This window comes from Syngnathus acus, chromosome 6 (genome assembly GCF_901709675.1).
Source record: "Syngnathus acus chromosome 6, fSynAcu1.2, whole genome shotgun sequence".
In the NCBI taxonomy this organism is placed as follows: domain Eukaryota; kingdom Metazoa; phylum Chordata; class Actinopteri; order Syngnathiformes; family Syngnathidae; genus Syngnathus; species Syngnathus acus.
In genome coordinates, this window is record NC_051092.1 from 14992787 (window position 1) to 15016670 (window position 23884).

Below are 23884 nucleotides of genomic sequence, written 5' to 3' on the forward strand. Positions count from 1 at the left end.
CTTTACTGTAGTTACAGTCATTCTAATGTCACTTTAGACTGTTCTGTCATGTTACTCGGCTTTATGTCATGGCATATTTATTTCAGACACCTTCAACTTTGCACAACACTCTTGCTCATGTTGGTCAGAGCACAAAATAAAGACACAATCTTGTCAAGGAATGTTTTGTCTTGACCTTGGCATGGCAACACAATATTGAATGGTACTTTTGTTGACAAAAATGTGTGTTTTGTTCTGACAGTTCCAATCACCCTTTCCACATGAATTCGGAGATGGGCAATTTTCTTTGTGTTTTCCACATCTCTAGTTTCCAACTGACAGTGTCCTTTTGTGAAGGCAAGGATCTTTACCCCAGCACACATCCTCAATATCAAAGCCACGATCAGCGAACACCACATCTCTGGGTAGTAATTTATGAAAATGCAGAGAACACACTCATCGACACCGAGATTGTGTGGAAAGTTATGTTTGGTTGTCTTGCAGCAGCGACCCATGCTCGCCGACGACGCTTATGAGTGATTCCATCCTGTACAGGGAGAGGAGTGAAACCACGTTTCCAAAAATGGATGAAGTGAAACCAATCACACAGGAAGCTGAAGCTGAAATTCAGGACACGGACATCACTGCAGGTGAGGGTAAGAGTGTTGAAAAAGCTGAAGTTCAGGACACAGACATCATTGCAGGTAAGGGTCAGAGTCTTGAAAATACCCAATATCCAAAGAGGGAAAGGAGACCACCTAAGTACTATCATGATTATGAATGTAAGATCAAATGTGATGATGGATCACGTGAAGTGATCACTGAAATTTATAAGATTCTATTTATAGCACTTAACCTGCTGGTCTTTGTGTCACATTTTAGGAACCCGGGAGTAGTGCCTGTAAGTTAAATGAACGTGAAAAGTAAATTAGCTACAGCATGAGGTTTACATTTATTTGTTTTCATTTATTAATTTATTGTGTAATACGAAACCTCGGATTTGAAAGGGTTTCTCCTTTGTTGGACTATAACTATATGTTATTGTTATTATTTGTTTACAAGGCAGTAAGTGGTTGCAGTTTGATTTCATACCCAGGAAGCACAATTGTGTCTGTGATTACAAAGGAAAGAGCATCTCATGTCACAAGTCGTTCAGAAAGAGAATCATTTTTATTGTTATAATTGAATGCGGGTAGCGAGGATGGAAATCTTGCATTTAGACATTGATGGACACATTTTTTAAGATTTCTATGATTCGGACTGAATGCTTGATAAACAGAAAATGCAAACAAGTTTTCTTTTGGAAGAAAAACAAGGTGGTTTCTATGGTCTTGGGTTACATCTTCAGGAAGCCCAAGTGGTGGACTGGATGGTGGTCCGAGTAGTGGTCCAGATGGGTTGTGTTCATAAGCAGTAACAGGTTGTGCGAGTGGACAAGGTGGTGGTCTAGGTGGGCTGTTTTCATCTGGAGCAATTGGTGTTCGCCAGGCAGGTCTTGGTGGAAGTCTAGGCGATGGTTTAGGTTTGCGAGGTCAAATTTCAGATTGATTGTTTTCATCCAGAGTAACAGATGATCCAGGTAGTGATCCAGGGTGGCAGGGTGCTATTCCAGGTGAGTTGTTTTTAGCTGGAGTAAACCGTAATGGCTGGGGGTGTCCTGAAGGTGGTCCAGGTGGTGGGGTAGGTTGGTAATTTGGTGTCCAGGTGGTTTTCATCCAGGAAAATAGGTGGCTGTACTGGTGTCTGGTATTATTGGTCTGGGTGGCTAATTGGGATATGAAATAGAATGTGGTCCAAATGGTGGCCCAGCCTGAAAAGGTGGTGGTCCAGGTGAATAATTTTCCTCTGCAGTACCAGGTGGTCTGTGTGACCCCTGGGCTATAAAATTAATGAACATAATTTTGCCCAGGTTGTGGTAGTGGGCCACATGGCAGATTTTGACCTGGGCCATATGGATATGGTCTTGGTGGCCAAGGTAGCCATGGTGCCTGAGGAAAACTTGGAAAAAATATTGGTGGACCAGGTGGTCCTGGGGGTCCAGGTGGTCCTGGTGGACTAGGTGGTCCTGGTGGTCCAGGTGGTCCTTCTGGTCCAGGAGATCCAGTTGGTCCAACTGGACCTCGAATACCTCTTGGTCCTTGTCTGCCATTTGCTCCAGGTGATCCTCGTGAGCCTCTTGGTCCGGGTGGGCCATCTGCTCCAGGTGGTCCTGGTGGGCCTTCTGCTCCTGGGTCACCATCTGCTCCAGGTGGTCCTTGTGGGCCTTCTGGTCCTCTTGGTCCTGTCGGTCCTGTTGGTCCTGTTGTACCATTTGGTCCTGTTGGACCATCTGGTCCATCTGGCCCTGGGGGTCCTGGAGGGCCAGGTGGTCCTGGTGGACCAGGTGGTCCACCGACTTCTCTTGATTCTGCATTGCCTGACCCTGCTTGCGCAGAACTGTCATCTTGAGTAACAATTGCTTGTCTCTTTATTTGCGCACCCAGACAGCTGGCTCCTGCAATAGTTGACATTGACATCTCTGTAACCGTTAAATTACTTTTTGTTACCTGGAGTGAGATGACTTACCAAACAGGAGGGCAACAATGAACACCTTGAGAATGATCATTATGGCTTATGATGTCCTGAAAGACAAGTGAAAATGAACAGTGAAGATATGTCTAGAGCAGTGGTGGCCAACCCGCGGCTCGCGAGCCGCATGCGGCTCCTTGCCTGGTTTCATGCGGCTCCTTTACGTTCATATCAACATTATGCGTGTTCGCTTCGCTTGAGTTCAATATATATTTATACAGTCAAACCTCAGTTGAGGGTGATAGTTGATGTGTGCTCATGTGTATGATGTGGCTCTTTGCGGTAACACAGTAAAAAATGTGTCTCTTAGTCTCTGACTGGTTGGCCACCCCTGATCTAGAGGAAGTCTATCAGGGAGGCATCATGTGAGAAATGGCTGCTTTGACAGTGTGAGTTTGTCAGGGCTCAGTTTCCATCGCTTGCCACAGGTTACCTAGACCAGGGGTCCCCAACCCCCGCGGACCGGTATCGGTCTGTGGGTCACTTGGTACCGGGCCGCCAAGCCGCACAGAAAAAATATATATATTTTGTTTATCGACAATAAATTAATTCAGGTCAAGACGCTCGTCCCGGTCATGTGACATGTCACCTCAGTCGAGCCCGCGAAGCAAGCAAATATGAGCAAGAAACAGAGATGTTTGGAAAGCTTCTTCGGAATGGGAAAAAAGCCCAATGAGGAGACAGAAGAAGAAGAGGCTACGACTTCTAAGAAAAGGAAAGCTGCATTTAAAAGAAAATGTCTGGAGTCCTATTTAAAATATGGATTTATCGCCAACAGCCTGTCGCCACATATTACGCAGAGTGGGCTTCGTGCGTCAGTCATCTGTTAGACTTAGACTTACTTTGTCTAAGTCTAAGTAAGTCTAAGTCTAACAGATGACTGACGCACCAAGCCCACTCTGCGTAATATGTGGCGACAGGCTAGCTGACGAGGTAATGAAGCCTTCAAAACTGCTTCGGCACATGGAGACCAAGCATCCTGCATTAAAAGACAAACCTTAACCACTTCGGGTGTCATAGTCTCCGATTACGCCTACATGGGACCGGTTTGTTTATGAGAAACAAGCTCAGTGCTCCCACTAATTCAACGTAATGGTGAGTTTTATTTTTATGTCGTTTTTACTTGTTTTTATGCCAGTCGTATCATTTTATTTCATCGTATTTATATATTTATTAAAAATGTATAATTTATTTACATAAATGTATTATTTATTTACATAAAGGCCGGTCCGCGAAAATATTTCTGACACATAACCGGTCCGTGTGGCGCAAAAAAGGTTGGGGACCACTGACCTAGACTGTCCTTGGCAATAGGGCTTACAACTCTCTGCCAATCTTCATGTCGTTGCTGTTGGAATCCTCATAGCAACCAAAACTATTTTTTTGGAGGTACTTAAAATGTGTGCAATTGCTAATTGCTCATTTATTATACTGTCATTGCTTCAAATGCTACGAACATGACCATCACACTAGCACCAACCATGCTATTCAAAGTCCACAGTCACACTAAGCCCCTGGCACACGCATTGGGAGATGCTAACGGCGCCCTGATACCAGCCCTATTTGTTCCCTTTTTGCATTTGTTTGTGCTTGTGAAAGACTTTTTGTCTTATCAAAACATTTATCAACTTCAATTAAGTATTTGTTGTTACGCTACGCTTGGTGACAAGATCTATGCAGAGGACATACTATACACGGAGATACTCTGCTCTTTCAAAACTGAACCTCCGGTGCAACTGCTGTCAGTTAGGTTGGTCATTACTTGTGCCATTTTTATTGTTTCATTTAGGTAGTCTCATAGTAGGCCTACACAAAAAAAGCACATAGTGCTGTTTAATGCAGACAACTCATTCAAAACAGCTTTTAATTAGGTTTTTGTCCATATTAGAGAGTCTGATTGCACGAACTAGCTTAAAGTAAAATGTAGTCAACCGAGTGTTGTTCTTTTATTCAACTTTGTGTGAGGTGTACCATTTTTTAACATTGATGTTGTATTGGGTGTGTCATTGTTTTTCCATGTTTTTTAACGTGTGTGTGTGTTCATCATTCTAAATTATTGTGTATACCATCAAGTGACACACGCACACACGCACACACACACACACACACACACACACACACACACACACGCACACAAATCGTATTTCACCATAATAGCCGAATTAAGCTTTAAGACCTGCGGTGTGAACATAGCCGTAAAGAGAGAAAGTACTCACCACGCTTAGTCAAGTTGGCTCTTGGAGACCCTTTCGGCTCTTGCGTTGGTATTGGTCTCAAGGCGTTCAGCAGAGGTTTTAAATCATTTGTCCGGCCGCCTTTAAGGTGTAGCCTTTAAGGTGAGGCATTTAATTGCTTCTTCATTCATTTTAACAAAATTGCATTAATTAATTAGTTTCAATTGGCATTTTTTTCTTCTGCCACTTTAAAGTTAATTAAGTTACTTTGAAGTGAATAGGGCAGACAAAAGGTCACCGACGTTGTAGCCTTTTGTGGTTGTACTTAGACTTAGACTTAGACTTAGACAGAACTTTATTGTCATTTTGTCAACACCAGGTGTGTACAAAACGAAATTTCGTTGCATACGGCTTTCAGCAATGTAGAGGTATTTCGGCTGGTTAAAAAGAAAAGTGACCTTCTATATAAAAATATGAAATAAGATAATTATAAAGTACAAAGTGCAGCAGTGATAAAGTATGTGAACAGTGCAGGAGACAAAGCAGTATTTACAAGTGCGCAGAGGAATGCTACGTTTGAATGTTCAACAGTCTGACGACAGCAGGGAAAAAACTATTGCAGAACCTGGTGGACCTGCAGCGGATGCTGCGAAACCTCTTCCCAGAGGGCAGCAGGGAGAACAGTCCATGGTGGGGGTGTGATGGGTCACTGATAATATTCGGGCTCGGGACACGCAGCGCTGGGATGACAAGTCCTGAATGGAGGGAAGAGGAGCACCGATGATCCTCTCTGCTGTCCTCACCACTCTCCTCAGGTTCTTCCAATCGGAGGCGCTGCAACCTCCACACCACACCGAGAGACAGCTTGTCAGAATGCTCTCTATGGTGCTTCGGTAGAACGTCCTCATGATGGGTGGGGGCAGGTGGGCTCTCCTCATCCTCCGCAGGAAGTACAAGCGCTTCTGTGCCCTCTTGACCAGTGTTGTGGTGTTCACAGTCCAGGTGAGGTCGTCTGTGATGTGGACTCCCAGGAATTTAGTGCTGCTGACCACCTCCACAGCTGAGCTGTTGATGATCAGTGGAGCGTGGTGAGGCTGGTTCTTCCTGAAGTCGACGATGATCTCCTTCGTCTTCTCCACATTCAGGATCAGGCTATTTTCTCTGCACCAGCCCACCAACTGCTCCACCTCCTCTCTGTAGTCCAGGTCGTTGTTGTCCCTGATGAGGCCCACCACCGTTGTGTCGTCTGCAAACTTCACGATGTGATTGGTGGTGAACCTGGGGGCGCAGTCGTGTGTCATCAGGGTGAACAGCAGGGGGCTCAGGACGCAGCCCTGAGGGGAGCCTGTGCTGAGGGTGATGACATCTGAGGTGTCCTGTCCGACCCGGACTGACTGAGGTCTGTTGGTGAGGAAGTCTAGCAGCCAGTTCCGAAGGGGGGTGCTGAAGCCCAGGTGTTCCAGTTTTTCCACCAGATGTTGTGGAATGATGGTGTTAAACGCTGAGCTGAAGTCCAGGAACAGCAACCGCACGTGGGTGTTCCTCTCCTCCAGGTGAGCCAGGCTCAGGTGAAGAACGGAGGAGATGGCATCCTCAGTGGAGCGGTTCTGCCGGTAGGCAAACTGGAACGGATCGAATGTTGGGGGGAGTCTGGAGACGATGTGATCTTTGAGCAGCCTCTCGAAGCACTTCATCATGATGGGAGTCAGTGCCACAGGTCTGTAGTCATTCCATGAGGTGATTTGAGGTTTCTTCGGCACCGGAATGATGGAGGCAGCCTTGAAGCACACTGGCACTTTAGCTTGGTCCAGCGAGATGTTAAAAATGTCTGTGATGACACCAGCCAGCTGGCCTGCACATTCCTTGAACACCCGCCCAGGTATGTTGTCGGGGCCTGGGGCCTTACGTGGGTTGACTCTTCTCAGAGTCTTCCACACGTCGGCTGAGTCAAGGCAGAGGACCTCCTCTTCCTGGTGGGGAACAGTTTTAACTGCCGGAGTGCTGTTTAGTGCCTCAAAACGCCCAAAGAAGTTATTTAGACCATTTAGGAAGTCAGCATCAACCTCACCCACCGGGGGGGAGGGTGAGTTGTAGTCCGTGATCGCCCGTATGCCTTGCCACATACTCCTGGTGTTATTGGCGTCGTGGAAAAAATCCTGAATTTTCCGACTGTGGCTTCGCTTCGCTAGCCTGATGGCACGGTTCAAGTTGGCTCTCGCTGTCCTCAGTGCCTCCTTGTCGCCAGACTTGAAGGCTGAGTTCCGTGCTCGTAGCATATGACGTACATCCTCAGTCATCCAGGGTCGTTGGTTGGCTCGGGTGATGATGTTCTTAATGGTGCTGACGTCCTCGGAGCATTTGTTGATGTAGGCTGACACAGTCATGGCGTACTCATCAATGTTGATCTGATTGTCATATGTTGCTGCTGCTTTGAACATGTCCCAGTCAGAGCACTCAAAGCAGTCCTGGAGTGCCTCCATGGCCCCCTCAGACCACACCCTCACCTGCTTCACTGTGGGTTTTGCTCTGATCAGCAGGGGCCTGTATGCAGGGGTTAGCATAACAGATAGGTGGTCTGAAGAGCCGAGGTGGGGGCGGGGGGCTGCTCTGAATGCATCCTTTATATTTGTGTAAACCAAGTCCAGAGTGTTCTCTCCCCGAGTTGGAAAATCCACGTGTTGGTAAAAATGAGGGAGAATAGTCTTCATGCTAGCCTGGTTGAAGTCCCCAGCAATGATGAAAACCCCCTCTGTGTGCGTGGATTGCAGCTCACTGATTGTCCGGTAGAGAACCCTCATGGCCTCTTTAGTGTTAGCGCTAGGAGGCACGTACACAGCCGTGATGCTAACAACAGTGAACTCTCTGGGCAGGTAGAAGGGTCTGCAGTTAACAGTCAAAAGCTCGATGTCCGAAGAGCAGAAGCTGACGACAGATCTAGCATTTTTGCACCACTTGTTGTTGATGTAGACACACAGCCCACCTCCTCGGGATTTACCGCTTAGCTCGCTGTTTCTGTCGGCGCGGAATGTAGCAAGCCCCTCCAGGCTAACGGCGTTGTCCGGCATCGATGAGTTCAGCCATGTCTCCGTCAGGATGAGAGCGCAGCAGTTTCTAACTTCCCTCTTTGAAGAGAGTTCCAGTTGTAGATGGTCCATTTTATTATCCAGTGAGCGGACGTTGGAGAGGAAGATGGATGGAAGCGGCGGTTTGTAGGGGTTAGCTCTCAGCTTAGCCGTTAGCCCACCTCGACAGCCGCGCTTTCGCCGCCGGTCACACCGCCTACGCTTACTCCTCCTCCGGCGTGTGCTGCCCGGCGAGCCCGCTGCGTCGTGAGCTCCTGGGGCTAGCGCCCTAAGCACTCCGAGGCTACGCAAACAGACCAGGGTAGTTGTGGCTACGAGTCCGAAAACACTCGATGACCGTACCTCCAGCAGGCGCTGGCGATCGTACACTACTCTACTGGATGGATGAACTAAACTTTTTGTTGTTTGTAGTGTCCTAGGCGACATATTTTGTGAATATCCCCGTAGATTGCTGAGACGCGTAGCGGCCGCGGCCGACTGGGGCGCCGCCATCTTGGATCTTGGAGTTCTCTTGTTTTCAAACAACCTGTATGCTGGGTACATGTTTCCTTTTTTTATTCGCTTGGTAAACAGCAATGACTAATCAGGATGAAATTGCACACTTGGTACAGAAAGGACAGTGGGGTGTGTTAAGAATATGTACCCATAAGCAAAAAGAGGGGAAGAAGATACAAACCTATCTGACCCGCTGTGAAAAAAGTAATTGCCCCCTAAACTTTATCGGGAGAGATTTGTTTCAGAATTATTCTGACAAATACATTTGTGATTTTCACACGTGTTTTTTGGATACACAAATATATTCGTAATTTTCGCATTGTTTTTGGATGCACAAATATTTTCAGGATTTTCACATACTATGTTTTTTATTGTTGTGTGTGCAGTTATCGTCTTTCGGCTGTTCCCGTTAGGGTTCACCACAACAGATCAATCGTTTCCATCTGACTCTGTCCTCTGTACATCCATAGACTTCCTCTTTGGCCTCCCTCTTCTTCTCTTGCCTGTTGACTCCATCCACAGCATCCTTCTGCCTATAGTATACCTCAGGTCGCGGGTAGTGTGTGTATTCATCATTTGTAAATATTCAATTCTGTGTTTGAATTGTCAAATATGCTAGCTACCAAGAAGTGTGTAGCTACAGACCCGCCTGCCACACGCAATAGAATAACGGGCGCGAAAGCTACATTGTAATCCTCAATCCGTAAACGGTGGCCTGATGGGTGGAGAGCTGAGCCTGGCTGTGGCACAGAGGTTTCACAATCCAGACAGAAGTCCAAACACTTTCCACACCATAGGAGTAATCCATCCGTCCGTCCGTCCGTCCGTCCGTCCATCCATCCATCCATCCATCCATCCATCCATCCATCCATCCATCCATCCATCCATCCATTTTCTGTCCCCACGGGGGTCACGGGCGTGCTGGAGCCTATCCCGGCCGTCATCGGGCAGTAGGCGGGGTTGAACCGGGGTCCAGCCAATCACATGGCACACAAAGACAAACATCCATCCGCACACTCACTCACACCTATGGGCTATTTGGAGTGCCCAATCAGCCTACCAAGCATGTTTTGGGATGCCGGAGGAAACCGGAGTCTCCGGGGGAAATCCACGCAAGCATGGGGAAAACATGCAAACCGGGCCAGAAGTGAAATCGATCCCACAATCTCTGAACTGTGAGGCGGACGTGCCACCTGGTGACCCACCGTGCAACGCATTAATGATAAAGAACTAGGAAAATGTAACAGGGCATTCCAGAGCTCTGAAGCCCAAATAGAGATTGCTCCCGAACCTGCTCTTTTTGGCTCTTGGAGTCAATAAAAGATCAGCATTTTGTGAACCAAGGTTTCGGGATGGAACATATGGATGGAACATAATCAATAACAAAACAGTAAATTAATCAAATCAACATATACATGGTGGCTGACTGGCAACCTGTTCAAGTATTCCTCTAAAACAGAGGAAATGCTCAGGAAATGCCATAAAAGACAGTACCTACTCAGAAAATTCCAATATTTTGGGGTCAACAAGGACATTCTCACCACATTCTATTCTGCCTTTATTGAAAATGCCAATAATTCATTTGCTGGTCTCGTGTCATCAGTTTGCAAAACAGAAATTACATGCCCAAATACAGTTAAAAAAGGGATACCAAGGTATTTGGGGGTGGCTTTCCGCATTTTGAAAGTGTTGTGTTTGCAAATGATTGCACTTCTGATGTCTTCAGACAGCTCCTTTGTTTTCCTGATTTCCAGGAAAGGGTGCCGATACCAGTGACACAGCACACGAGTTTTCGATGTTTTCCTCCCATTGTTTGTTTCAAATGGTTGTTTATCATTTGCTCGTTCATAAAAGACACAAGTTCTCCATTGAAAATAGAAAGTTTCACTTGATTCATTTTTTTTTTTCAGAAAATATTCCGCATTACCTACTTTAACTCCATTGGTGCCAAAAATGGTTAGCAGGAACTGGACTAATAATGCTGCTTACTCACCGTAGGGAGAAGTTAATCCACCGATGGACAGCTTATGTTACCAACCTCTAGCCAGGCCGACTTCAATACATTCATTTCTCCGCAACATTTTTCCATTATTTTCTGTCCCAACGGCGGAAATTATGGCATGCAGTTGTACCTATGAGTCTGGCAAATGTGTTAAATGCACATGAGAGTGTGGATGGTTGTTTTGTCTATACCAGGGGTGGGCAAACTTTTTGACTTGCGGGCCGAATTGGGTTATAAATTTTGACCGGGGGACCGAACCAGGTGCAGATGGATGTAATGTTTGTGTGAAGTAATATGAACGACACGTCAAGGTTTTGGCCTTTAGTAGGTAGTAAAGCATGGATAATAAAAAAAAGCTTTTTGAAAACAAATGAAATTATTGACAGCATTAAAAAATATATATTTCACCAAAAAACTACGATCTTATTATTCTCATTAAATAAGACACTGTTATTATGAATAACAGTTTCCATCACTTCAGCGCCTGCAGGTCAGATTTATGAAAGATGTTTATCTAATGAGGCGAAATCACATCAAAAGGAAAACATTCTGACCAAATACATCATCTTGAAGAATCTGTGAAAGAATACATCGAAATAAAGTAATAAAGAAATCAAAACGGGAACACGGTGACAGATACCTGAAAACCAGAGCAGAGCTTTAACTCACAAACACCGGTGATGGGACGGTGACGAAACTGCGTACAGACAGGAGGTGGAGCGGCTTGTCCACTGGTGCAGCCAAAACCACCTGGAGCTGAACCCGCTCAAGACCGTGGAGATGACAGTGGACTTCAGGCGAGACCCTTCACCACTTTCACCCCTCACTATCCGCAGTAATACTATTCTCTCCACAGACATCTTCAAGTTCCTGGGATCCACAATCTCTCGGGACCTGAAATGGACCAGCCCCATAGACTCTGTCCGGAAGAAGACCCAGCAGAGGCTTTACTTTCTGAGACAGCTCAGGAAGTTCAACCTGCCACTGGAGCTGCTGAAGACCTTCTATACTGCCATCATCCAGTCTATCCTCTGCACCTCCATCACTGTCTGGTTTGGATCGGCCTCCAAACAAGACAAGCACAGACTGCAATGGACAATCGGGACTGCAGAAAAGATAATTGGAATCAACCTCCCATCTATCCAGGACTTGTACCTGTCCAGGACCAGGAAACGTGCACCCAGGTTGCAGTCTCCGGACGGCGTTACAGAGCTCTGTACGCCAAAACCAGCAGACACAGAGACAGGTTCTTCCCCCAGGCTGTCGCTCTGATGAACTCACACCACTCGTAGAGTCTCAGAGTCATTGCTGTGCAATAACATCCTGCTCTCGACGCTTTATTTTGAATTGTCTGTGTTATGTGTACTATGTGTCCACTCTGCATCCATTGCAGCCTGGTCATCCTAGAAGAGGGATCCTCCCATCTGTGGTATCTTCTCAAGGTTTCTCATTTCCCCTAGTAGGAGTTTTGAGTTTTTCCTTGCCCTCCTGGGAGTTTAAGATCAGGGGATGTTTGAGAATATTTGTCAATTTTCGCACATGTCCTGAGTGTTGTTAGTCACCCAAATGTTGAACAGAGGCTAAGATGTACCGAAGTCAGATTCCTTGTTTGGCATGCTCAAACATGGCCAATAATAATTCTTGAATCTTGAATCTAGTGACCTTAAGAACTTTAAAAGTTAAGATTAGTCGCAAAAAGACAGTGCGTCAATGTCCTTGAGCATCCTGCATTGTTTGAAAATGAGAATGGCCGCTAGTTTCACTCCCTGCTATTTGTACAAATTATTTTCAAAATGCTTTTTTTTTTTTTACAACAAACTAGAGAAACTCCCCTTCATTTTCAGTGGGAATAGCATTGTTGGTCTCCCATTTTTGCTAGTGCATCATAGTCTGGAGTAAAATTTGTTGTGGTCATTTTTAGGATAGAACTGAGGTATCGGTCCAATAACCTAGATCTGCGACGGGCTTTTTTGACGTTCATGTGGCTGAACGTCTGCTCACCCACGTAGGTCAAGCCAAATTGTCCACTCTTTTTTAACACTCGTCACTCAGTGTCCACCTTTCTTTTCCTCGGGCCACTCATTTCAACACTAGAAGGTTTGTGAGTGGCTTTAGCGTAAAACTGTATCTGAAAGCTCAGCGCGCAAATTACGAGAATGCTGACGTTACAGCCCACACTCTAAATTTGGCACTTATAGAAATAGAGTGTGGAGTGCGCCTGTTCCATACTACTGAGTACGTACACGCACTTGTGAGTGTGCACCGAGCTTTCTGACACGGCTTCCGGGAGTAAATGCGCGGGCGGGCGCTTCCCCAATCTACTGGGGAAACATAGTCATTGCAGGGAAAATGACCATAAAGAAAGTTTAATAATACAATTTATTCTGGTTTGGCGGGCTTTACTAAAAGGCCCCGTGGGCCGGATGTGGCCCGCGGGCTGTAGTTTGCCCAAGAATGGTCTACACCCTATGCGCCCTGTATATCTCTGAATGTTACTTTAATATTTGCTTGCATCAGGTTGTCAGAACCATCAACAATGAAATGAAAGCAAAGTCCATTGCGACAAATTCATTGCAAAATATAAACCTAAACTCTGGAGGGCAAACTCTGGGTAATATACTCTCAATGGTCGTTGCAAACAGTGATGTTGGTTGTTGGAGAGGCTCTCATAACTCCATACTTGGAACCTAGTTTGAAATGTGTACTTAGAATAGTGTCTTCTGAAAAAAAATAATAATAATAATAAACTGAGGTTGCCAGTCACAGTGGCAATATGGCTGTCCTCTGGCTTCACCCTCGAGGGGCCTAAACTGTGACTCACACAAGTTTGTCAGTAAAGTTGAGGTGCGTTCAGTGACTGCTCAAGTAGGGCGTCTCAAAATTACTGTGCTGTGAAGGAGTATTTGCCCCTTACCTTATGTGTTATGTGCATATTTATCACTCACAAAGGTTTCATTTCATCCAATCAATGTTAATATCACACTGAGACAACCCAAGGATACATCAAATGCAGTTTCTAAATTAATTTTATTTACCAAGAAACATCCAAACCTATCTCACCCTCTGAAAAACGTAATTGCCCCCTTAAACCTTATCAGGAGAGATTTGTGTCCAAAGTATTCAGACAAATACAATTGCGATTTTCACACGTCATGTTTGTCATTTTCACATATTTTTTGAATCCACAAATATCTTCAAGATTTTCACGAGTTATTTCAATCCACAAATATATTCGGGATTTTCACGTTTTGACTTTTTTAATCCACTGCAAATCCAATATGGATGCTGTGTTTATTGAGAACACTTCAAGATGTACAAAACAATTACCACGCCCAAAGAAATGTGCTTTTGGAGAATCACTTTGCTGTTCCGCTTGTCGGTACTGCTCTGATGTTTTCTGTTGACTCATAGCTGCTGATGAAAGACGCAACTTGCTTTGTAGTTTGTACGCCTATTGGAAAGGTCACGCTGTCATTAGGGTTATTAGTGTAGGCGTTTAATTGATATTTCTCACACAGGTATAAATATTTTTAATGGGCGAGTCTTGGCGAGCAACATTTGTTGAATGGCAACTAATCTGTAATTAGAGTTCTCCACTGAGCATCATCATTTTTCAAATGTCTACTTGCCACATTGACCTAATCTTGTGAGCTAGGCAGTCATGATTGGCCTACATGAAGCCTGGTAAATGTGATCGATATACGTATATACAAAATGGATTGACTTTTTTAAAACTCAAGTACGGCGTCTCAAAATTACTGTGTTGTGAAAAAGTATTTGCCCCTTACCTTATTTCTGTGTTATGTGCATACTTATCACACACAAAGGTTTCATTTCATCCAATCAATGTTAATATCACACTGAGACAACCCAAGGATACAGCAAATGCAGTTTCTAAATTAATTTTATTTACCAAGAAAGATCCAAACCTATCTAACCCTCTGAAAAAAGTAATTGCCCCCTTAAACCTAATCAGGAGAGATTTGTGTCCAAATTATTCAGACAAATACAATTGCGATTTTCACACGAGATGGTAACACGTGATGCATGGTAACTAATCTATAACTAGAGTTCTCCACTTAGCATCATTAAATGTTTCAAATGTCTACTTGCCACATTGACCTAATCTTGTTAGCTAGGCAGTCATGATTGGCCTACATGAAGCCTGGTAAACGTGATCGATATAAATACAAAATAGATTGACTTTTTTAAAAATCAATTTAGCTTTGCTTCGATACAATAAAATAATTTTCTGTTATCCACATTCATTCATTCGTTCATTCATTCATTCATCTTCCAAGCTTATCTTCACGAGGGTCGCAGGCGTGCTGGAGCCTATCCAAGGAGTCTTTGGGCGGTAGGAGGGGTACACCTTGAGTTGGTCACCAGTCAATCGCAGGACACATAGTGCAGACAAACAAACATTCACACTCACCATCAATTACATTGACAGTTTGGAATGGTACCATAATTTTCGGACTATAAGTCGCGGTTTTTTTCATAGTTTGGGTGGGGGGGCGATTTATAATAAGGAGCGACTTATATGTGTTTTTTTTTCAAAACTTTTCCTCCCCAAAAAAAGTGAAACCGCGATAAACGAACCGCGATATAGCAAGGGATTACTGTAATTTGAATTTCAAGTGACGTCAGCAGCGCGACGCGGCGTGGCGCGGCGGTTGTTTACATAAAGGACAAACATTGATCATGGGACGACGAAGATGACGAAGGGCCCCACGTACTACCAGCATCATTAGCGGCTTTGTTTCTAAGTGACACGGCGGACGAAGAGTTTGAAGGATTTAAGGATTTGGAGTGACACAGAAGGTTTGAAAAACTATTATGGCTTTTACCCACGCCCGGTCCTACTCTACGGAGCTCTCTTTCACCTCCGTGGATTGAAGTCGGGGGCCGGCGCTCGGCCGGGTGGCTGTCCAGGGACGGTGGATGGGGCTCGGACATGGCTTTTACGCATGCCCGGTCCTACTCTACTGAGCTCTCTTTCACCTCCGTGGATGGAAGTTGTCAAACGCGCACTTTATTAAAGTGGCACCGGCTCCCCGGTAACGGGTTCAATAAGCCGGGGGTGAAGGGACTCGTCCGTACGCTAACCACCCGAGTTAAATTAATTCTACTAGAATCAATCTAATTTCTTTACGACGCCAATCCCTTTCAAGTCATCCGACGCGCGAGCCGAGTAACTCAATTCGAGGCGAGTCGTCGAAATGACCGCGCCATAATGATGGCTCCCTTCGGTTGTCTGATGCTGGTATTACGTTACGGATATTTTTTAGATGCCTTTGTTAAGGCCTCAGGGATTCGTTGGTCTAGCGCACCCTAGCACTAGTTTTGCCGAAGTAACTCATGATATGGCCCCGCTCTACTGGGTTGAGGAAGTAGCGAGCCTACTTCCCTTTTTTCGAAAAAAAATCAAATTAGCAGAAGTATGGCAATGATAGTATTTGAAAATGAATTTAATGCATTAAATCACTAATTCTAACATTATATATATAAACACTTAACCGTGGGAGTGCTTCCACCAACTCGATCGTTTTCAACAAAATAATATTTTACTTAATACGAATCAAAATGATTTAATCGAATTATAATTATCCTGCAATTAATTTTGAAGGCAAATTAATCCCTCAAAATCATCCAACGTAGCTTTGACGCGGCCCGACAAAATAGGAACTGGCCCTTGCCCGACGGACATTTACTAATTATAGCTCTACCACTAATCCATATAGTCGAATTTGAAAACCTTCGTTATTTTACTTAAATAAAACAAATATTTAAACGAATTAAATGTTTAACGAGATGCGCTCATCCCTCAAATAATTATGAAGGCAATTTACTCCCCAAAATTGTTCGGTGCGGCCCGACAAAATAGGAACGGGCCCGCACTTCGACGGACAATTAAATTACTTTTAATTCTACTCTCAAATTAAATACCGTTTTTTTCCATGTATAATGCGCAAAATGTAACTAATTTATTGTCCTAAAATCTGGGGTGCGCATTATACATGGGTACAATTTTTAAAAAATCTTTTTTTTTTATTTATTTATTTATTTTTTTTTTTTTTGTGAAGAAAATCATGGTACAACAATTTTTGAAGAAAATCTTGTCACGGATGGTTCTTTACAACGTCACTTTCCTCTCTTTTCATTTTAACCTAACTGATCGCGGTGGTGCCTTTCTGGGCAGTCGGAGAAATCAACGCCAACAAAAAAAATACATCCAGCCTAGTTAAGAAATCACCAGAAAGATCACCATGACAATTGTGAATAATAAATAAATAATTATTATATATATTATATATATTATTATTATAATAATAAATAATTGTGATAAATAACTGGAACATCACTCAAATATTGGTGATCCCGTTGAGAGTCTCACATATTTCTTCGCTATCGAGTTTGCTACTGCATGCGCAGTGATACTGACCGGCAGAATAACATCCGGTTGTTCCCAAAGATGATCTTTTTTCTGAAATAATTTTATGTTTACGGACTTAAGTAACCCGGCCGGGTCATACCAAAGACTATAAAAATGGGACCCATTGCCTCCCTGCTTGGCACTCAGCATTAAGTGTTGGAATTGGGGGGTTAGATCACCAAATGATTCCCGAGCGCGGCGGCGCTGCTGCTCACTGCTCCCCTCTCCCCCAGGGGATGGATCAAAATCACACGGGGATGGGTCAAATGCAGAGGACAAATTTCACCACACCCAGACGCGTGTGTGACGATCATTGGGACTTTAAAAAAAAAAAAAAGAAATTTAAAAAAAAAAAAAGTCAAAATTTGGGTGCGTATTATACATGGGTACAGGCTTTTTTCCAGCATCAACATGCCATTTTTAGGGTGCGTATTATACATGGGGGCGCATTATACATGGAAAAAAACGGTATATCTAATTTAAACACCTTCGTTCTTTTTATTTATTACGGTATGATTGCATACCATAATAATCTCCTAGTAATAAACCGAATTATCAAACCAACCACAAACAATCGATTGCATACCTCATACAAATTAGCGCACCACGAATTAAATGAGTATATAAAACACATTTATTGAAGAAGCATGAAATACAATTACAAATCTCAATCCTCCAAAAACCGAACAATCCCACTCACTGATACACATGCAAATAAAATCATTCAATCCCGGAGCACTTTTGATTGTAAAACAAAAATCAAAAAAGAAGGAAAAGGTAGCTACCAATTGGGTGTTATTTTTTGGTGGAAATAAAGTCGAGTGATCAGTTCGATTTTATTTCTAAAATCCAATTTGGAAGCTAGATTGGCCGCGAGTGGACCGACTACCCGATGACTGTCTCCTCCCCTCGCGGAAATACAGAAAGAGTCGCTCCCATCACCTAGCTCCTCACGCAAAGTTGTCCAGTCCAATTCTTTTGAGTAAATCCAAGTTAATCCAGGCCAGCAATCTTGCGTCTTACACAAAGATCTCAAAGGCTTTAGAAAAAGTCTTGAAACTCATACGGGCTTCTTCACGTACGAACGCGGTCCGGGAGAGAGCCCCGTAGATGTCTATGGCGACCTTTTTATAGACTTCTCTGCGACCCCCTCCTTTCGCTGGCCTCTACACTGACCAGTTTCCCACGCTCAGGTACCTGCTGTTTTTGACCAGCTGTTTCCGCCCCACTCTTTATCTTCCACCAAAATTCGGCCGAAACCCTGGCAACTACCTTACTTCCTCTTTTCTTCACTTCTCCTTTTCTAAAAATAATACTTCAAAATTACACTTTACTCAACCATAAAATCAAAAATCAAAACCCTTGAATTAATCTTTTAAACATTTTTTAACACACCACATCGTGGTGGGCCCCTTTTTCTAATTGTGTGATAATATTGCTTTAAGCTGTTACAGAATATATTTCAGCCAAGCAAAGAAAATAAAAGAAAAGAAAAACACATTTGTTTCAACCTTTCAAACAACTTTTAACACACCCCTATTCTTATATTGGTGGGCATCTTGGTCTAATTGTGTGATAATATTGCTTTAAGCGGTTACAGAATATATTTTAGCCAAGCAAATAAAAAGATAATAAATATAAAAACCATATTTGTGCTTCCGTGCGTGACCCAAAAAACCGACCCCGTGTCTTCTATTTTTGCTAGTTCAGCTGGTCTTGCCCATCTTTGGTCTCCTTTAACGGTTTGGCACCACCTCTTGGAAAATTTTGGAATTTCAGCTCTGCCAATTCATTCAATAATTCTCAACTCAAATTCTGCGCCATCTGCTGCTAAAATTTGGAATGTCAGCTTCGCCAATTTATTCCTGGGAGCAATCCATACTCACTTTTTGCACCATTTGTTCCCCCCCACACTCATGTTACATGACAAAGTCGAGGGCCGGCGCTCGGCCGGGTGGCTGTCCGGGGACGGTGGATGGGGCTCGGTCATGGCTTTTACGCACGCCCGGTCCTATTCTATGGATCTTTCTTCCACCTCCGTGGCTGGAAGTCCACGCCGCCACACGCCTGGAAGTTTGTTTTGTTAAATAAAGAGCCGTTTACCAAACCCACGTCTTTCCTTGTACTTTGTTAAGGCGACAATATAGTGATATACTAGATCTGTGGAATAACGACGAGGCTGACGTCAGGGCTCACGCGCGGCGTTGTTGACAAAGGACGAGGAATTTGATCGATGGATTTAAGGATTTAGAGTGCACAGATGGTTCGATAATATTATTGCTTATATAATAGTTATTTGATTTCTAATTTATATATCGTTATATGGGCCTGTGGAATATTTTGAAGTGCAAGCGCCGTCAGCGGCGCGCACCCATTGTTGACAAAGGACGATCGATGGATTTAATGAATTAGAGTGACACAGATGGTTTTATAAACGTGTTGTTTATGTAATAGTTTTTTTTAAATAACTCTGAATGTTACGTCAGGGCCGTTCTCAGCTCTTCGTTTGTGTTTATGTCACGTTAGCATACCTATCGTTTAGCCTGTTGTTGCTCGTTCATGACTGTTCTTGGTGTTGGATTTTGTCAAATAAATTGCCCCCCAAAATGCGACTTATACTCCGGAGTGACTTATATATGGTTTTTTTCACTTCTTTGGCCATTTTATGGCTGATGCGACTTGTACTCCGGAGCGACTTATAGTCCGAACATTACGGTAAATTGGTCTATAATTTACAGTTTTGGAATGCAGGAGGCAACAGGAGTACCTGGGAGAAACATGCAAACTCCATAGAGGAAAGCCGGAGTCAGAATTGAAACGTTCATCCCGCCTCTCCGCGGGATTTGAAGTGAAGTTAACTTTTGACGCGTTACGCCTCGCGTCAGCCTGTTAGGTTTTTTCGCTGACCGAACAAATTTCAAGAGAAGAGCAACAGCAAACAAACCACAAGTGAGACAGAATATTAAGTCTTTTCTCGCGAGGAGTGCAGTACAGATAGCTTCACAACAATCTCACTACACTAAATATCTGTATGCACTCCCGCTCTTTTTATTGGGATTTGCCCTACCCACAAATCGTGAGACAAAAGCCCCTAAAAGAGGAGGGGGAACGCATGTGGGCTTTGCCTCGTAAGGAAGAAATCACTAGGTGTTTACATACTGATAAGAACATGTGGGAAGAGGAATTTGAGTGGCCTGGATAGAGAAGAAAACCTTTGACCTCTAGTCAAAACATAGCAAGGGATGCTTTACGACATTGTGTAGAATGGGACAAGCTAGGTTATTTATTACTGGATACATACATTCCGACATAATCCTACGATTAAGATAGTTTGGAAAACCCTGACAATGATGGTCACTTGTAGGTTCATCTGAGGTGCAAGACAGCAATGAGGCATGTTGTTTAACAAAGTGGTCTTTGTTAGAAAGGAACTGTCTCGGTAGATGTCTTCTTTTTGCTGAGTTGTCAGCTGGTCCTGTCTGACCCAGCTGTAACCTCTCTCCTGACCCAGCCGTAACTTTTCTCTTCTGTGGTACATCATAAAAACAGCAAGGCCAAACAGCAAGCATATATTGCAGTAATACTGCGGTGAAGCATTGATTAGAGAACGCATGATAACATATATATATATACATTTTTCTAACAATTCCCTCCTGTGTATCATAAGTTCTCAGAGACCATCTTATCACCTAAAAGCGGCCACTTCAAAAAGATTTTCAGCCGTAGGATCACAATTATGAGCACAAATAAGTTTACACCAAGAAAGGATAAACGTTGCGATATTATCATTCGGAAACACCCAGATCTGGGAAGAAGTCTGTAAACCCAAGTGCAAAAATTCCATCATCATCATCGTTATCATCAACATGCTGGCGTTCAGACATTAGGCATACCCCGGCCATCTTGTCTTCCATGGGCGATATTGCTGTAGTGATGAGACGATTAAACAGAGCACGGAGACATGGAATACAACAACAACCACACAAGGTGAGTATAGCAGTAATTGAGGACACAAGGGCTTTATACTTCCCAAAAGCAGTCATCCACTCTTTCATCCTCGTTTTGAGGGATTGCAAGCTTGCAATCGCCTTCGTCAGGCTCCCATCAGGGGCGGTGTCGTTCTGGATGAAGGTGCAGCATTGTTCTCTGAACATTGCGCAGACCCTTCCTTTCTCAGACACCAACATAACAAGAGCATTGCGGTTCTGGATTGACATTAGGGAAGGCGTGGCTAGCTGTCCGTGCACTGCCTCAAGTCCCGCTTGTGTCCGTTTGCGCAATTTCTGCATGTTGCAATGGTTGTAATTTATCATGTCGACGTTTTTGTTCATCGTACACCACCAGCAAATGGAAGACTCCCATCCTGCTACAATTTGGTCAATTAATTCTTATTAACCAGCTCAGTGGCCTAGTGACCAGCTCAGTGGCCTAGTGGTAGAGTGTCCGCCCTGAGACTGGAAGGTTGTGGGTTCAAACCCCGGCCGGGTCATACCAAAGACTATAAAAATGGGACCCATTGCCTCCCTGCTTGGCACTCAGCATTAAGGGTTGGAATTGGGGGGTTAGATCACCAACTGATTCCCGAGCGCGGCACCGCTGCTGCTCACTGCTCCCCTCTCCCCCAGGGGATGGATGAAAATCACACGGGGATGGGTTAAATGCAGAGGACAAATTTCACCACACCCAGGTGTGTGTGTGACGATCATTGGGACTTTAATCTTAATCTTTAATCTTTAATTAATCAGGAACTCCTCTGGGGACTCTGATTGCATCAATTTCAGTCAGATCATCGTCGACTCTCAAATTTAAAGACATTTTGTTTGTTTGTTTTTCCAGCTTTTTCCCAGATCTTGGCATGTTGATACATATACAATTTAGCTTGACTACATTCTCTGAAAGCAATGGCTTCTTTTTTCTTTTTTCAATGGATATTACTATATAGAATGCTCTGTCACACATTTCACAATCAGTAGATGTGACAGATGTCACACAATCTTTGGTCAATGGCAACGATACAACATAAAGAATCGGTCGCAAATCCATACATATGACATATTCACTTTTTGTTTCTGTCTTTGCAGCTTGTTTTGCCATTAGCAATCAATTGTTTCGTTTTTCAGCAACTCTTATAGTTACCTGAAACAAATTATCCACATTCGTTTTAGATATAATCATCCCATTCTTTAACATCTACAGCGGTTGTTGACAAAGTACACATATAAACATCATATTTTCATTGCAGTCCAGATCCGACACAGCAGATCATCCTGCAAAGGTCAAATTGATCTTTTAAATTGCTACAATGCAGCATTGTTTTTTGGGAGTGATCAATATAAATTGTTCACTCATCTCTCCCCTACTCATTATGACTTAGTTCCCACAAATACCATATTGCTGAAGTTAACAAAATGGCAACAAAGATAGCCACCTTACATGCAATAACGTCATTGTTCCATTTTCTTGTTCCCGGCATTTCTCTAAGAGGTAAGGCTTCCTTTGGGTCACTTTTTCCGATTGAACGTTACCTCAAAAGAAATTACCCTTTTGTAATTTGCTAGGACCACCTCAACTGACCTTTCTGCTATTTTAATGGCAGTTGATGTAATTATCAATATTCAATGTGGCCCTTCCCCCTTGGAAGAACACCAGTGTTTCGTTTTCAATGCTCTTAATGAGAACGTGCTTTGTTCTTTTTGCCTTTAAAATATTAATTATAAATATAAAATGTAAATGCCAAATTTGAATCATCCTTAGTATCCCACTTGGTTTTGAAACATGGTAATCTATATTGTCGCCCAAACAATTTTTCATACGGGGTTAAACCCACAGTACTTGTAATATTTATGTACAGTTTGACCAGGTCTAAACATTTTGTCCATGATCTTCCACTTTTTTCCATGCACATTTTCACACTTTATACCAGTCCTGTCATGAGAATTAATTTCCGAAATCCCATATCTCGGTATTATTTCTTTACATAACGTTTTTTTTCCACTGTTAAGGCATTCAGTGTTTTTGTTGAAGCCAATTCAAACCATTTTGAGAATGCATCTATTATGACCAGGCATTATAACCCTGTGGATTGTGTTTAGCACGTGTTAAACAAACTCTACAAAAATTTTGTTTTATAAATGTTTTGAATATGAATCAAATCCATATGTTGTATAAAGCTGAATGAACTGCCCCACTATCCCTCCTCTTGAGCCATGTGACACACACCATGGCTCAATATTGCTGCCCATTTATATAGGCTTTTTGTAGGATAGGTCAGTCTTCTGGTCATTTATAGATACCATTCTCCACTCTTGCCCCTCTTTTCGTCCATAATCGAATTTCAGTCTATGGACTTTGTCGCTGCACATCTTTAAAAACGTTTCAGTAATTTAATCTGCTTCTTGTGTGTACAAAATTTGAAGCGTCTTTTGCACTACAGCTATGCGGTTCCGTCCGCAAGCTTGTTACCTCTTGGCACCTTATCAGTCTCATGTGTGCCCTGCACACGTGCATATAGCTATTTTTCGTGGCAATTGGACTGCTTCCACAACTAGCTTAGTTGTAGTTCCTTGTAGTTTCCTTTCAATCATTCTCTCATTGTTTATCACAAGAATCTTAGCAATTTGAATGAAAATCAAAATGTATGTTTTATTTTACTCAATTGTATGATTTAGAGCATCCATATGTAGTAAAGTGTTGTATTACTACATATGATTTCATCTTCATTTAATTTGACACACCTTTCAAAATGCTTCTCAGTGTCCCAGTGCTCACATGCTTTGCGTGTGTAACTGGTTGTCTCAACCCGTGTTCCACATCCTAATCTTTTCTCCCTCAAGGTGTCAAACCAATTAAGATAAAAAGATAAAAACCAACAAAATAACCGCCAGTAAATTAATATAATAGTCAATTGTTGTTGTTTCTTAACTTTAACTAACTCAATCACTCTCTTATTCTCAAATGTAAAAACTTGTGTAGTCTTGACACAACCAATCGACTATTTCTTCTAAATTTAGCTTTGAAATGTTGTTATTTAATAATTTTGCTTCATCCAATTCCAGAAAGCAAGTTCTTTCCATCTCTCAAATTTTGTTTCATCAGGGCTAGGCATTAATGCAGTGTGGACCAGTTTCTGCCCACAAAAAAATTGCTT

The 23884-nt window shown here is 43.2% G+C and overlaps 2 long non-coding RNA genes across 2 annotated transcripts; both read left to right on the forward strand.

Annotated features, from left to right (window-relative positions):
* Positions 1 to 1369: 1369 nt before the first annotated feature.
* On the forward strand, positions 1370 to 22507 carry LOC119124105. Its single transcript, XR_005098169.1, has 3 exons — positions 1370 to 1797; positions 5232 to 5242; positions 22492 to 22507. It is a non-coding gene; the product is annotated as an uncharacterized LOC119124105 (long non-coding RNA).
* On the forward strand, positions 2034 to 2474 carry LOC119124108. The gene is made up of 2 exons (XR_005098172.1): positions 2034 to 2137; positions 2183 to 2474. It is a non-coding gene; the product is annotated as an uncharacterized LOC119124108 (long non-coding RNA).
* Positions 22508 to 23884: the final 1377 nt, after the last annotated feature.